Genomic DNA, 13,983 nt, shown 5'->3' with positions numbered 1-13,983 from the left:
CTGCAATAGTCACTTAAGCCATTGGAAACCCCTGAGGATGAAGTCTTATGGCTAAGATGGAGAGACGAGCTACATGAGATGACTAGATTCTCTAATAACCAAGGTACTAAAATTACACTGAGCTTCAATTCCTCATAAAACTATAATAGCAACAACTCCTATTTATGTAAAAAATTATTAAAAGTAGCATGAATCTGAGCCTACTGGCTCTGATAAATGTATACTAGGTAATTTGAGGAGAAAAACACTCATCGTGCTCTGAAAAACTTTAAATTGGGTTAAAATACATTTTTTAAATTACAATTTTTCTTCCATTTAGAAAGTGAACACCACAATAGAACATTGTTCTTATTCTAACCATGAGAAAGGTCCAGGTAATCTGCAAAATAACTTCTGCTGAATCCATCAGACAGCTCGGGCTGGAAGACCAGGAGATTAACTGAAATTCAAAGGGTAGCAGCCACATTGAGGAGAGACAGGATGTAAACCAGTTCACCTTTGCCAGATCATGAGAATAGGTACACGTTATAAGAGTGGGTAAGAAAAAAACAGCTAAAATTGTAAAAAATAAGAAAGGAAAAAGAAAACTTAAAGGCTAGAAAGGGCAACAGAACCATATAGACACCCTGGGATCTCCCAGACACAGAAGGACATGCACTCATTCATAAGCTCTTTTTCTCCGGCATCTATTGGCTGCTCAGAAGAAAGACTGAGGTCAGGGCAATACACCAAAGAGAGCCCTTTAGTATGCAAGGACACAAAATCCTTTCTGATTCCCCAGTCTTTCTCTAATACAAATGAAAATTTAGCCTTTTAGAACAAAAATCCTCATATTCCCAGGGCCCTGGAAAAAATCCATAACTTCTGTGCAAGAGGCAGAAGCAAAAGTTATCTCTCTTTGATGGGTAGGGTAAAGGGGCAAGTCATTGTTGTGGGCCCAGAATCTGACACTAATACAAAGCAGAGTTCTGTTAACACTAAGGGAAGAAGAGAACACTCACACCAAAGAACCCCACAGAGTCAAGGAGGCATTTGGGCTGGGCACCAAGGGAATGCGCAGGAATGCTCGGAATCACACACCTAAGGCCAAGGTATGCAGGACAAGTCTAAGATGAAGACAGAGCAAAGGAACAGAGAGTCCTCCTACCCCCACCAGGGGCACTGCACCAAATGATAAGCAACAGCACTCTGCCACTGGGGTAGATACAACAGTGTGACAAGAGGCTTCCTGTTATTCAAGCATGTTGGAAAGGCTATAAGGGAAAGGTAAAGAATAAACCCAGAAAATCCATTGACATTCTAGGTCCCACACAAAGCACAAGAAAGTGGCATCTCACTGCCGGAATGTGAAATCTGAAAACATATATATTTAAATAATCAAATTAACAAATTAAAAAAGAAAAATTATTTGATAATATCAACAGATGCAAAAGAAGCACCTAGTATTCAAAACCAACTTATAATTTAAAAACCCAGGAAAGTCAGAATAAAAATAAATTTCTAAATCAATATATGTCATTACCGAAAAAATTACAATGAACCCCTTTCTTAATAGTAAAATTGCAAAAGTGTTCCCTTTGATTTGGAAATAAAACTGTCCACTCTCTCCACCTTTATTCAGCATTGTGCTGGAATTCTAGCCAATTCAATAAGACATTAAAGAGAAAAAAACGTATAAAGTTTTAAAAGTACTAAGCAAAATTATCTTTGATCATATCAAGGTCTGTCCAGAAAGTATCCAGCCACGGACTATGACAAATAAAGGCATTTATTGACAAAGAAACAAGATACAAGAAATAGTGTACATAGGCAATGACGCCTCAGTCCCCTTCAAAGTGGGCACCTTGGGACCTCACACAGTTCTCCCAGTTGCCATCAGTTGCTCTGTTGTATTTTCCTGAGTCTCATTGATGGTCTGAAATCTCTTCCCTTTCAAAGGTGATTTCAGTTTTGGGAAAAGCTTTAAGTCACAGGGTGCCAACTCTGGGCCATTGGGGGGCTGAGTCACATGGGTGATTTTATGTTTTGTCACAAAACTCTGTACGCGACATGCGTGACAGGCATGTTGTCTTGATGAAGCTGCCAATCACCAGTTGTCCATAGTTCTGGCCTTCTGAATCATCGCAATAATTTCTGCAGAGAAATGTCCAAGCTTAATATAAAATTAGATGCAGATTCCTTGCTCTACTTGCTCAGTTGTTTTGAATGTGACGGCCACACAGTACACATGCTTACTCAACATTCCAGTCCACTCTCCTTGGTGTCCAGGGTACATTGATGTCATGCGAACTATTCTTGTTATATTAACAATGGTTGGATGTTTTCAAAACAAACTTTGCACAACATAGTTTTTTATGTAAAACATTCAAACAAATCTACTAGGAAAATATTGGAATTAATAAGTGAGTTTACATTCTGCTGTATGCAAGGTCAATATAAAAATTTACATTTCTTTATATAAAGAAAAAAGAAAATAAAGTTTTAAGAAATATATAATCTACAATAAGATTAAATTGCATAAAACTTATAGAAAAAAATTAACCACAGTGTACAAACCTTTATGCAGAAAACCATAAAATATAATTGATAGAAATTAAAAAGACCTATGTGAGCATACATGATATTCATAAATTCAAAGTCAACAATGTAAGTACTCAGTTCTTTAAAATTTTACTTAACAATACATTTAATTCAATCTCAACTAAAATCACAACTTTTTAAATCAAACTTGACAAAGTAAATCTAAAATTCATATGAAATAAGGCAAAGTCAAATGCTTTAAATAAAAACATGGTGGGAGAACTTGTTTTAGTACATATCAAGAATAATTAGAAAGTGACTGTAATTAAAATGTGCTACGTGTAGTAAGAGGAGACTACCAGACTGATGAAAAAGAACAGTTGGTCCCAAAACATAGACATATATAGACATTTAATTTATAATAAAGATGGCATTGAACAGCAATAGACAAAAGGAAAATATCAGTATGATTCTGTAACAACTGGATATGAATTTGCAAGGAAAATAGAGCTTGACTTTTAACTCAAACCATTCACAAAAATCAATTTTAAATGTAAATAGGCAGAAAAATATTTAAAGTTAAATTTAGAAATTCTTCCTCATCAAACACTCCATTAAGAAATTGAAGAAGCAAGTCACAGAGGGTAAAAAGTATTTGCAACATTTAATTAAAAGGGGCTCTTAATCCAAACATAACTAACATCTGCATATTAATAATTTAAAAACTCAACACAATAGAAAAAGAGACAAGACAAACAGGCAATTTACAAACAATAATATCCATATAGCAATTAAACCATATAACATAACCACATTAATTCAAGAGGGAAGTGTAAACTATACTTTTATGAGAATAAAGTTAAAAAGACTGATTATTCCAAGTATTGATAAGAAACCATGGGAACTCTAATAAACTACTGATGGAAATATAATTGGTAAAACTACTTTGGAAAATTCTTTGGCACTACCTACTAAAATTAAATATTTACATAAAATTTTACAAAGCAATGTCATTGCTAAAGCCCAGATGTCCAACAAAACAATAAATAAAACTCTAGTATTTTATATAATGGAATACTACATAGCAATGGCAACTAATAAACTGTACAAAAACATTAAGGAAACTTAGAAATATATATTCAAGAAAAAAAAAGACACAAAGGAATACATGTTATATGATTATTATGTATATAAATTCAAATATAAAGCTAAAATAAAATTTGTATTTAGGAACGCATGATGAAATGTTAAAATTACAATAAGAGCAAGGATATGATTACTACAAAAGTCACAAAAATATTATCTGTCAGGGAACTGATGGAAGAAGAGTATTGTCTGGGAGGCAGAAAAAGCAGGTTTTCTTAAAGACAGAAAGTATTCTATTTCTTGATTTGTGTGATAGTTATATGGTTCTTTGCTTGTAAAAATTATTGTTTTGTACCCTTAATGCATAAAAATTCACAATAAAAAGTCTTAAAATGACAAAAATTATGCAATTAGATTTTACAAATTAAATATTATAATAGATGAGACAAAATTCAATGAACATAACTAACATTTATTGAGAATTTACTGTATGCTAGGAGACACTTTAAGTCCTTTATCTCATTTAACCTTTCCAAGATTCAGAAGACATAGTACTATTACTATACAGTTTCAAAGGTAACAGACCAAGACAGAGAGCTTACATGATTGATATAGCTAATAAGGAGGCCTCATTTGGGGATCTGAACCCAGGCATTGATACAGTTCTGGAGCCTGTCCTCTTAAGCAGTACACTGTGCTTCTTCTCCAGTGAAGAAGAGAAATCCTCTCTGTGCTGGATGCGATGGTTTTTTTCCCTTTTCAAAATTATTTTTTAGTATGATAGGTAAATTAAATCTATAGGTAAACAGAATAATTGATCATTCATGGGTCCAAAATATTAAATCTTTAATTTAGCACTCTAAACTTGTTTCATTTTAAGCTCCGCTAAGGTAAAGAGACAAACCATATTAAGATGATACTATTTTAATTTACAACTGAGCAATATTATAAATTACTTTTCTTGTGTTGCCAAGCATTGAAGTGAAGGTATACAAGAGATTCATTCCTAACCATAAGGGATATTTCTCCCTAAAGATCAAATTCTTCTGCCCTTCCAAAGACTTAATTTAAAGAAAGGATAAAGGTTTATTGTTTCTCTGACTATTAGCAACATCATTTTCCATTCAGTCAAGCTAAAAATCTCAGAATTTTCTTTTTCTTTTTTTTTTTTTTTTTTTTTTTTTTTTTTTAGAAAAATAATGTACAGTGGTTTATTGCAGAGATTCTGGAGCTTGACCGACTGGATTCAAGTATCAGCTTTACCATTTTCTAGTTATCTGACCTGGCACAATCTACTTAGTTAAAGGCTAATTTACTCTTGTGCAAATGGGAATAACATTACAGTGTCTAACTCTCAAAATTGTTTGAAGGTTAAATTAAATAACAAATATAAACCATGTAGAACAAAGCCTGGTACATAGTAAATGCCACTCGAGTTGTTAATTATTATTCCCTGATCCTATTTTCTTCCAAATTTCACCTGCATCTATTCCTTCCTCTCCATTCCCACTGCTATGGCCTCATGCCTTACCCTCATCCATTTATTCTCATATTGCTATTTTTTCCTAAAATCGTTCTTCTTGTCTACGAGTCTTCTGGCTGAAATCCATCATAAAGACAACTCACAACTAGTATTCAAGAAAGAAACATTTTGTTCACAGAATTTGCCTTCACAAAATACTCTTGTTTATATTAATTGCCTACCAATTGAATTTAAATTCAAATTTCTTACTCTGACTTCCAGTATTTTCTACAACCTGGCTCCAGACTTATTTTCCAGTGTTATCTGGTTTTAGTCCAACACAAGAAACTTATTTTCTTGCCAAATTAATTAAGTTACCATTCATCGAATGTGAAGGATGCCTCTTTACTTCTAAACTTGGGGATGCCATTCCCTTGACTCCTCTCTTAATATTTCCATCTCATCAAGATCTAGTGCAAATGCAACTCTCATGATGAAATCTTGAACCAATGCAATTTAGAATTATATCTCCTTTCTTAAATCTCTTCTAATGCTTTATTTTTTTCACATATATAACCTTTTCAAATTATGTGAAGTAGCTTTATTGATTTGATTACTTTCGACTACTCTCATGATACCATAACCTAATAACATACACTTTGCTTTATTTATGCCTGGGCATGTTTTATTTCCTCAAATTGAAGACAGAATTTTCTTGAGAGTCATTTTTATCTTTCTCTCCCACTTACTCTAATACTGAATAACAACATGCCTCTCATATTATAAGAGCATGCAGTAAATATTTATTGAATTAAATGAAATAGAATTACTAAATGTAATCACTAGCTTCCTCTTTCAGAGACCAGATCTTGAAATGGAAAGTAAAAGCATTCTGTAAGTCTTTCAGTCTTAAAACAGAGTAGTGTGAGGATGCAAAGGACTTGATCCCTTCACTTTTAGAGCTACAATATTTTCTAGTAAGACTGACAATATCTCTCAGGTAAAATGTTGCTGATGGTTTGTTTCAAGCAGTAATGTGTAAAGGGACTGGAATCAGCGGATGACTGAAATGAAAGAAGATGAAGATCACCAAAGAGATCAAAAGGTGAGGTGTCAGTGTGGCCAACGTGTTATAAACAATGTCCCTGAAAGCTGATACACCTGAAGATGGTAAGTAGGGAGAAGAATGAATAAGTCAAGGTGAACTCTACATTCCAAGTTCTCTGCATTGCAAAAAGTGGTCGAAGGACTGCAAGAAAAAAGTGTGGTTAGTCACTTCAAATTCTGAAAAGGAAGACTAATAAAAGCATAAGGTATAGTCTCTGACATTAGGAAAGGAGCTTTTTAATTTTCTTTTTTACTACTTTTACTCAAAGAATATTCCAAGGCAACTGGACATTTAGTTTTGGATTCCTGAGCTGTCCTATTAACACTGAATATAAGGCAATTGTCATTTGTTTTAGTTGAAAACAAATCTTCAACTATTTATTTACTAAAGAATTTGTATGTATGATCTGAGGTTTGGTGTCAGTGTTTTTATGTAAATAAAAGAAAATTACATCAGTGGGTAACATCCTGGTTAAGAAGATAAGAAAAGAAGTTTTAGAATTAGATCAGCATCAAGCTTCATTCCCATGAATGAAAGATTTAAACTTTCTGTGCTACACTTTTCTCCTATGAAAAATGGAGATAACATACCTATTTCATGACATTATTGCTTAGATTAAATGAGATGTTGAATTAAAGTGCATTGTACAGAGTAAATGCTTAATAAATATTGTTTTCTTCTTCACATTCATCAATTTCCACAAATTGTTTAATAAAACATTGGATGAGATTGTTCTCCCAAATTATTTGACAAACATTTCATTATTTTCTTTACTTTTTATTTATAAGTCTGCCCTGTCTCCTTCAAAATAAACATTTCAAACTCCATAAACACCTCACAATTGCCCCCTTTTTCTCCAAAAAGCACATAAACACTTTCAGCCTAAGTATATAGTCAACACACAATAGGATATATATGTATGCTCATTTTATACACTGTGTACAGGGTATGGCAAAAGTAGGCATACAGTTGTGAGTGCTCAAAACACAGAGTTGATTCTTGTATTAATATTTAGTAATTATGGTCTCACTTTCCACACGAACAACTGTAAACCTACTTTTCCCTCCACCTCGTATATACCTGATGTTTGGCAAAATGGTTTATTTCTCCACAAAAAGTTCAAAATAATAATGTCTACTAAAAAGCACCTTGCTTTGTTTATAAAGAAGGCTGAAGTGCAGTTTCTTTTTGAGCATGTCAATCAATAGTATTCATGGAACACCTTTGTTGTGTACCTTATGACATTATTATGAATCTATGATGCTTACTGACAAACACAGTTGAATTAAAACATCTAAATAAATCAATTCCAATTCAATAACAAATCACATTTATTAAACATTTACTCTGGTCCTGTAACTGTGCTATACTTTATACGCATTATCTCACTTGCCACAAATGAGGTAGCCCCTAAGCTTACAACCACTTTAAAGAAACATTAAGTAATTTATTCAAAGTCACATAGCTAGTAAGTAATAAACCCAGGATTTAAAGCTAGGTGGTCTGAATCCAGAGTCTAAATTCTTAACCCACTACACTATGCTGCCTTTTTTCTTTTAAGTAGTTGTATTTGAAGAAAGTGTACAAACATCAATGCTGCCATCAGTGATTCTACCTTTTTTTGAAAATTCTACTTAGAATTGTCCTCCAGATCATTCCACTTAATCAAACAAGGAATTTGGCCATGTGGAGGCTAGGAATCGATGATTTTATGGGCCCTTCCATCTCTAAAATAATAATATGGTAGCATTTAATTGTGCATTTGTATTTAATGAATGAATGAAGACTCTTGGAGAACTTCAAAATTCTAATTCTAAACATTTTTATATAAGAATAACTTAAGTGATTTATAATCTTTCTTAAAAGAAATTATATTTTTCACTTATTTTCTACTAGATCAAAGCAGTTCAAGTAAGGATGAGAAAGCATCATTTAAAATGAAAGCAATAACATGATAGGCAAACAGCAAAAAAACACCTTGAACATTTTCAGGATAATGTTTAAGTAAAACAAAAACCTGAAGAAATAATCAGAACATGTTTGAACTTTTAAAAACATTCAAGCTCTTAAAGAAAAGTTGTTTGATTTTTCTGTTATTGATAGAGGCTTTTTTTTTTTAATTTTATTTTTGGGTTTTTCAATTACAGTTGTCCCATTTTTCCCCCATTGCTCCCCCCCACCCAGCCCACCCCTTCTCCCACAATCATATCCCTCCCCGTTGTCCATGTCCATGGGTCATTTATACACGTTCCTTGACTAAACCCTTCCCTTACTTATCCCCCTTTTTTTAAGTCTTGTGTTCAAAGTCCAGATTCATCACTTCGAATAAATATTGAGCTAGGTATTAACATTTTCTGAGTCTCGGTTTTCTTCATTATAAGATAGAAATAAAAATAATAAACAAAATATTTGGGGTAGAATTAAAGACAGTAAATATAAATTACCTAATATACTGCAAATCTTATTACTCAGAAAATCTTAATACTTGATTTAATACTACTTTTTAAAACTTCCATATTAACACTGGCTAAAATAACATTAATTTTTTCCTTCACTCTTCTCAACTTACAATTAAGAAAAAATAAATCTTAAATAATATGTGAGAAATATTGTGGAAGTTATGTACATAGAATAATAGTAAAACCGGTCATTACAAATCTTGAAATTATACAACTTAATCACAACTAGTAAATAGCTCATTAATCTTTTTTATATTTTATATACATTTTTCTTCAATATTCACAAATATCAAGAACTGTAAATAGAAATGTTTTCTTTTATGACCATCTGCCAAATTCACTCAGCATGACTGCAATTGAGTAGAAAAATAAAAATACATATTACTTACTGTATGTGGCACCTGGCAATTTCAAAATGATTTGCAAACATTCATCCTCAAAATACTCCTACAAAATGCATCTGTGAAAAGAAAAAAAAATCCAGAAGAGTAAGCAATTTGCCAAGGTCACAGTGAGAAACACTAATCCAAACTAACGGACACCTAGACACTACATACTTAACATACTGAAATGCAAAATGTAGATTATACATCTTGCTAAGTATAAAGGGCTGATGAATACAAATATCCCCAGCTATTCTAAACATCAGTAAAGGAGGAGACTCTTAAGTAAGATGTAAGAGTCCGAACATTGGCTTAAGAAATAATATATACCAGAAACACAATGCCCCCAGAACATAGCAGAACAACATAAAGCAATTCAAAAACATGAGATATATATAGGTTAAATTTAATTGGAGATTCGAGGTGGTTATTAAAATAATTCGAGTTTTTAAAATGCACTTTCGTCTGACCTATGAAGGTCTCTGATGTAGAAGAGAATTGTGCTTGATTTATCCAGAGAATTACACCAATTCACTTTGTAATTGCATGTCAATTTTAATTGAAGACCACACACTGAGAAAAATGCAGGAATGCCACTTGCTTTCCTCATAAAAATTACACAAACATCCGTTTTCTTTTTTCAGAAAGTCAATAATTATAGGGAAAAAGTTATTTAATCAGATTTTATTAATTAACTTCTTTGTTTCGGAGGAAGGATGTTAGAAAGAGCACGTTAATTTCAAAGCTCAAAATATTTCAACCTAAATAACATTTTGTATTTTGGGGTATACTGTTTTATAAAAGAACTGTACAAAAGAAACAAAATAAAACACACATTAATAATAAGTAAAATAGCCCTTTAAAGCACAATGTGTTGTTTTAGATAGATTAAACACACTACGGACAATACAAATACAAATAAAATTCCCCTATGTAGCAAGCATCTATTAAGTAACATTAGTTCTCAGTAACCAACAGAATTATTGCCCAGAGAGCTTTGGCTCTTTACAGTACTAAACATAAATACCAGCTTATTAATACAGAATGTTTGCTTTTGTGTTCACTAAAACAAGTTGTAATCAAATCAACAGTTCAACAAACAGAACAAGAGTTGAGTTGAATGTCTAATATATCATCCTGGAGTGTGTGAAAAACAAGATGGCAAAGTCCTCCACCTGGCACAGGAATGAATCATTTTACTAATGGTCAACACAGAGACTCTTAAACAAGAAGAAACTATAGATGTATAATAGCAGGTTTATAGTTAAACATTAAAAGTAAATTAAAAAATTTGTAAGAAACTATGAATTTCTTAAATTCTATTTTTCTAAGTTTAAAACTTAAAACTTAACCAAAGATGAAAACTCATATTCATATATAGTTTCAATAGAATTATAAAGTTGTAACAATTAGCATATCTGTATTTCTTTATACTTTAGCATATCCATCCTCAAAGCAAGAGAACTAAAGTTAACACTAATCCGGTGACTTTCCCAATTTGACACAACTAATAAAAGGTGATCCTGGGCTCAGAACCAGCTTTTCTGATCCAATTACATTGCAGGTATTATGTTCTAGACCTGCGACCCCCCCCCCCGCCCCTGCAAAGTAGGAACATTACATTTATTCTACACTCTTTAACCTACGTAACTTTAACAACATATGTATACAGTACCACAAAATCCCAAAATACAGCAAAATATCCGCGATAAATAATTAAATATAATATTTTTAAAAATCCCACGATACAGTGAGGCCATGATAAGTGAACCACGATATAGAGAGGGACAACTGTACTGTACTTCTCACTACAACCCCTGTTAATCCCTTCCTTGCATCCACATTAGAGGTTGCAGACTGGGGCGGAATAACCAAACGTGGCTTACTGACATGGTTTGTTTAATAGAAACAATGGATTTAAAAGTATTTTTTTAATATTCAGAAGTGGAAAATTTCTCATAAGAATCCTCATTTCTAGCTTTTTTGAAAGAGCAAAGATTTTGTTAGGCTGAGCTCACAGTCTCCAGAGAATACAGAAATGGTTGTCCCTCTTGGATGAGACACACTTTCTGCAGTCAGCTATTTCCTACTTTTGCAAGCTGTTATCTATTCTGCCATTTTCAAACACTGGAGTGTTCTGTTCTGGATCCCTACATACCAACTAAAATCAGACCTCTTTGCTATGAAACTGGAGGAAGGACTATCCTTAATTATGGTCAAAAGCTCATTTCATTATTTGAAGCAATTGCTTACAACTATATTTCACTGGATTCTTATAATCAGGTGTTATTGATTAGTTACCTTATTTTAATTTATATGTTTTAAAATTTCATGTGCTTGAATTTCTATTAGTCTAAATGATTTTTAAAGTTAAGGAAGAAATTTGCAAACATAATTGATTGGTACAAATCAAGGAAATTATCTCCAATAATGATTTTAGCATGAACACACTCCTCAGAGATTTTTTGGATTAATGTGTGGCATTTGATAAAATAATAATATAGAAAAAAAAACATAAATTTAACTAAATAAACTGAATTGGGAGAACACTAACAACTAAAGGTAAGTCTATTCAACCCACACATTCTGGTTACATCATGGCATGTTATAAACAACTTGAAATAACAATATGTTTCGTAGAATGCTATAAAAATAAAGACTTGGAATTCTGGATAGTAGTAATAGCAGCCACCTAAATCAGAAACATTTCACAAATTGAGCAAAATATATACAGCCAATGAAAACAAAATAAATGAACAAAAAAATCTACACTAATCTAGATCTTCAGCATAACTGGAAGTTGGAGAATAATAAAAATGTTAAATTGCCTATAAACAGAAAATTAAACATTAATTTTTAACAGAGTTATCTTTTAAGCTCCGTTATATGTATTGCAGGGATCTAAGGGGTCCAGAAAAATTGTGAGGATAAGAGAAAAACAAAGGTTCTAATAGTGACACAAAACTTACTATCAGAAAGTCCACAAAAACTGTTAAAATACTGAAAAACTATCCTGGCATATTAGAACATGGACACGGGAAGGAGACTTAAAAATATGGAGTGCAATGTAACACTTCTTTTCTAGGTGAGGGGTTAAGTCACTTTAAAATGATGAAGATATGTTTCTAAGGACATAGAATCTAACTTCAAATGCTCTCACCAAATCTAGGACACTTAGAAAATCAAAATAAATAATAATCATAAAGAATTAAAATTCATTACAGAAAATAAAATATAAATAAAGTATAAAGGGAAGGGAAAACTCTTCCTTTATATAAAATACCACTTAAAATATAGATGTGTTGATGGAGTTAGATCCCCATTAGGCAAACATTATAGTTAAGTGATTCAGTCAAGAAAACATCCATGAATCAGCACTTGTGGGTGAAAATATGATGATGAATGAGATGCTTCCCTAGTCTTAAAGTATCTTTCCATATATCACGTACTAATTACAAAGAGAAAAATAGAAACTTTCAATGGAGAAACTTGACAAGAGATCACTTTCACTAAATGATCAAAGACAACATCAATAATAGAAAAATACATATGATGTGCCTCCAAGTATAATGCACTTGAGAAGGACACATCACTTGTGGTACATCTGCCAAAAATGCATAACCTGAATCAATTATTAAGAAATTGCAGGAAAACCTAAATTGAGGAAAGTCTGAATATTATTTGGCCTGACCCCAATGAGGAAATTCTAAAAATATGTGCCTGACCTCTTCAAATTCAAAGTCATTAAAGACTGAAGAGCCATTCCAGATTAATGGAAGTTTAAGACATGACAACCAAATGCATGTGTGATTCTAGATGCACTGTGAATTACATAATAATATTGTTAATAATGAATTTATTTTCCATAATTGTACTGTGGTTATATTCAGGACAATGTCCTTATTCTTAGAAAATACACACAAGAGTACCTAAACTCAAGAGAAGTATGATGTCTGTACCTTATTCTAAAATAATTCAGGGAAAAAATTTACACACACACACACACGTGTGTATTTGCATGCATATGTGTGTATACACACATATGTACAGAAGTAAGCAAAAGGAGGTTCACAGTTGTGAGTACACAAAAGACTTAACTATTGTATTGTTATTTATTGTATCATTTATCCATATTTCAAATGTAAACCTTTTTTGCTCATCCCTGTATGTGTATAATTATGTAAATATACATATACATACATAAACACATACATATATGGAAGAGAGAGAGAGTGAGCAGTAATAATAAAGCAAAGGAAGGAAAGTTTAAACAACAAATGAATATGAACAGAAAATATTTAGGGTTCTTAACTACAATAATTGCAAATTTTCTATGTGTTTGAAAAAATATCCAAATTTAAAATTAGAGAATAAAAACAGAAGTAACTAAATGCTTTATTTTCACTGAGATATTTTGGGAATCACAGGATAATTGTCAAACACAAACCAATGAAAGGGTTTTTTGCATATAAATGTTATATACACCTTACACCCCCTTTACACACATATATTATAGCTTAAATAAAATAATAAAATTATGATTATTATTCCAGCAATCCCTCTATTACTAAACAGTTTCAACTGAAAAGTAAATTTATTTTGTTTTTCCTTTTTAAATCAAGAAAAAATTTTTAATAAATCAAAATCATTGCCCAATGCTTTGAACAACTAGAATAACAGGAAACCCTGTATTTTACATATTATTACTTCTATCTAATTTATATACTTATATACTAAATATTTAAATTAAAGATATTATGTATATGTTTATAATGTATATATTTATATACATATATTAAATATAGAGGAATAAAAATAAATGGGGAATCTAGTTTTGATTTTTAATAAACCATGCAGGCAATATCATAATCAGCAAATTCAGCAGTGTAAAGTTAAATAATAAACTTATATTCATAAAAAATTAAAGTAGCAGGCAATTAAATAAAAATAAACAGAAATAAGAGT

At 31.8% G+C, this 13,983-nt stretch overlaps 1 protein-coding gene across 2 annotated transcripts in view; it reads right to left on the bottom strand.

Annotated features, from left to right (window-relative positions):
• The window catches only part of GALNT13 (polypeptide N-acetylgalactosaminyltransferase 13), a 514,019-nt gene that overhangs the window by 471,234 nt on the left and 28,802 nt on the right, over positions 1–13,983 (bottom strand). For both annotated transcript variants that reach the window (XM_090267489.1, XM_090267494.1), the window contains exon 2: positions 9,025–9,095. The gene's annotated coding sequence lies outside the window, so the exon portion shown is untranslated. The remainder of the gene's footprint in view (positions 1–9,024; positions 9,096–13,983) is intronic.

Source organism: Furipterus horrens, unplaced genomic scaffold (genome assembly GCF_987537825.1).
Source record: "Furipterus horrens unplaced genomic scaffold, mFurHor1.1.pri manual_scaffold_1, whole genome shotgun sequence".
Classification (NCBI taxonomy): Eukaryota; Metazoa; Chordata; class Mammalia; order Chiroptera; family Furipteridae; genus Furipterus; species Furipterus horrens.
Note: the sequence above shows the minus strand (reverse complement) of the source record. Positions and strands in the feature narration are given on the sequence as shown.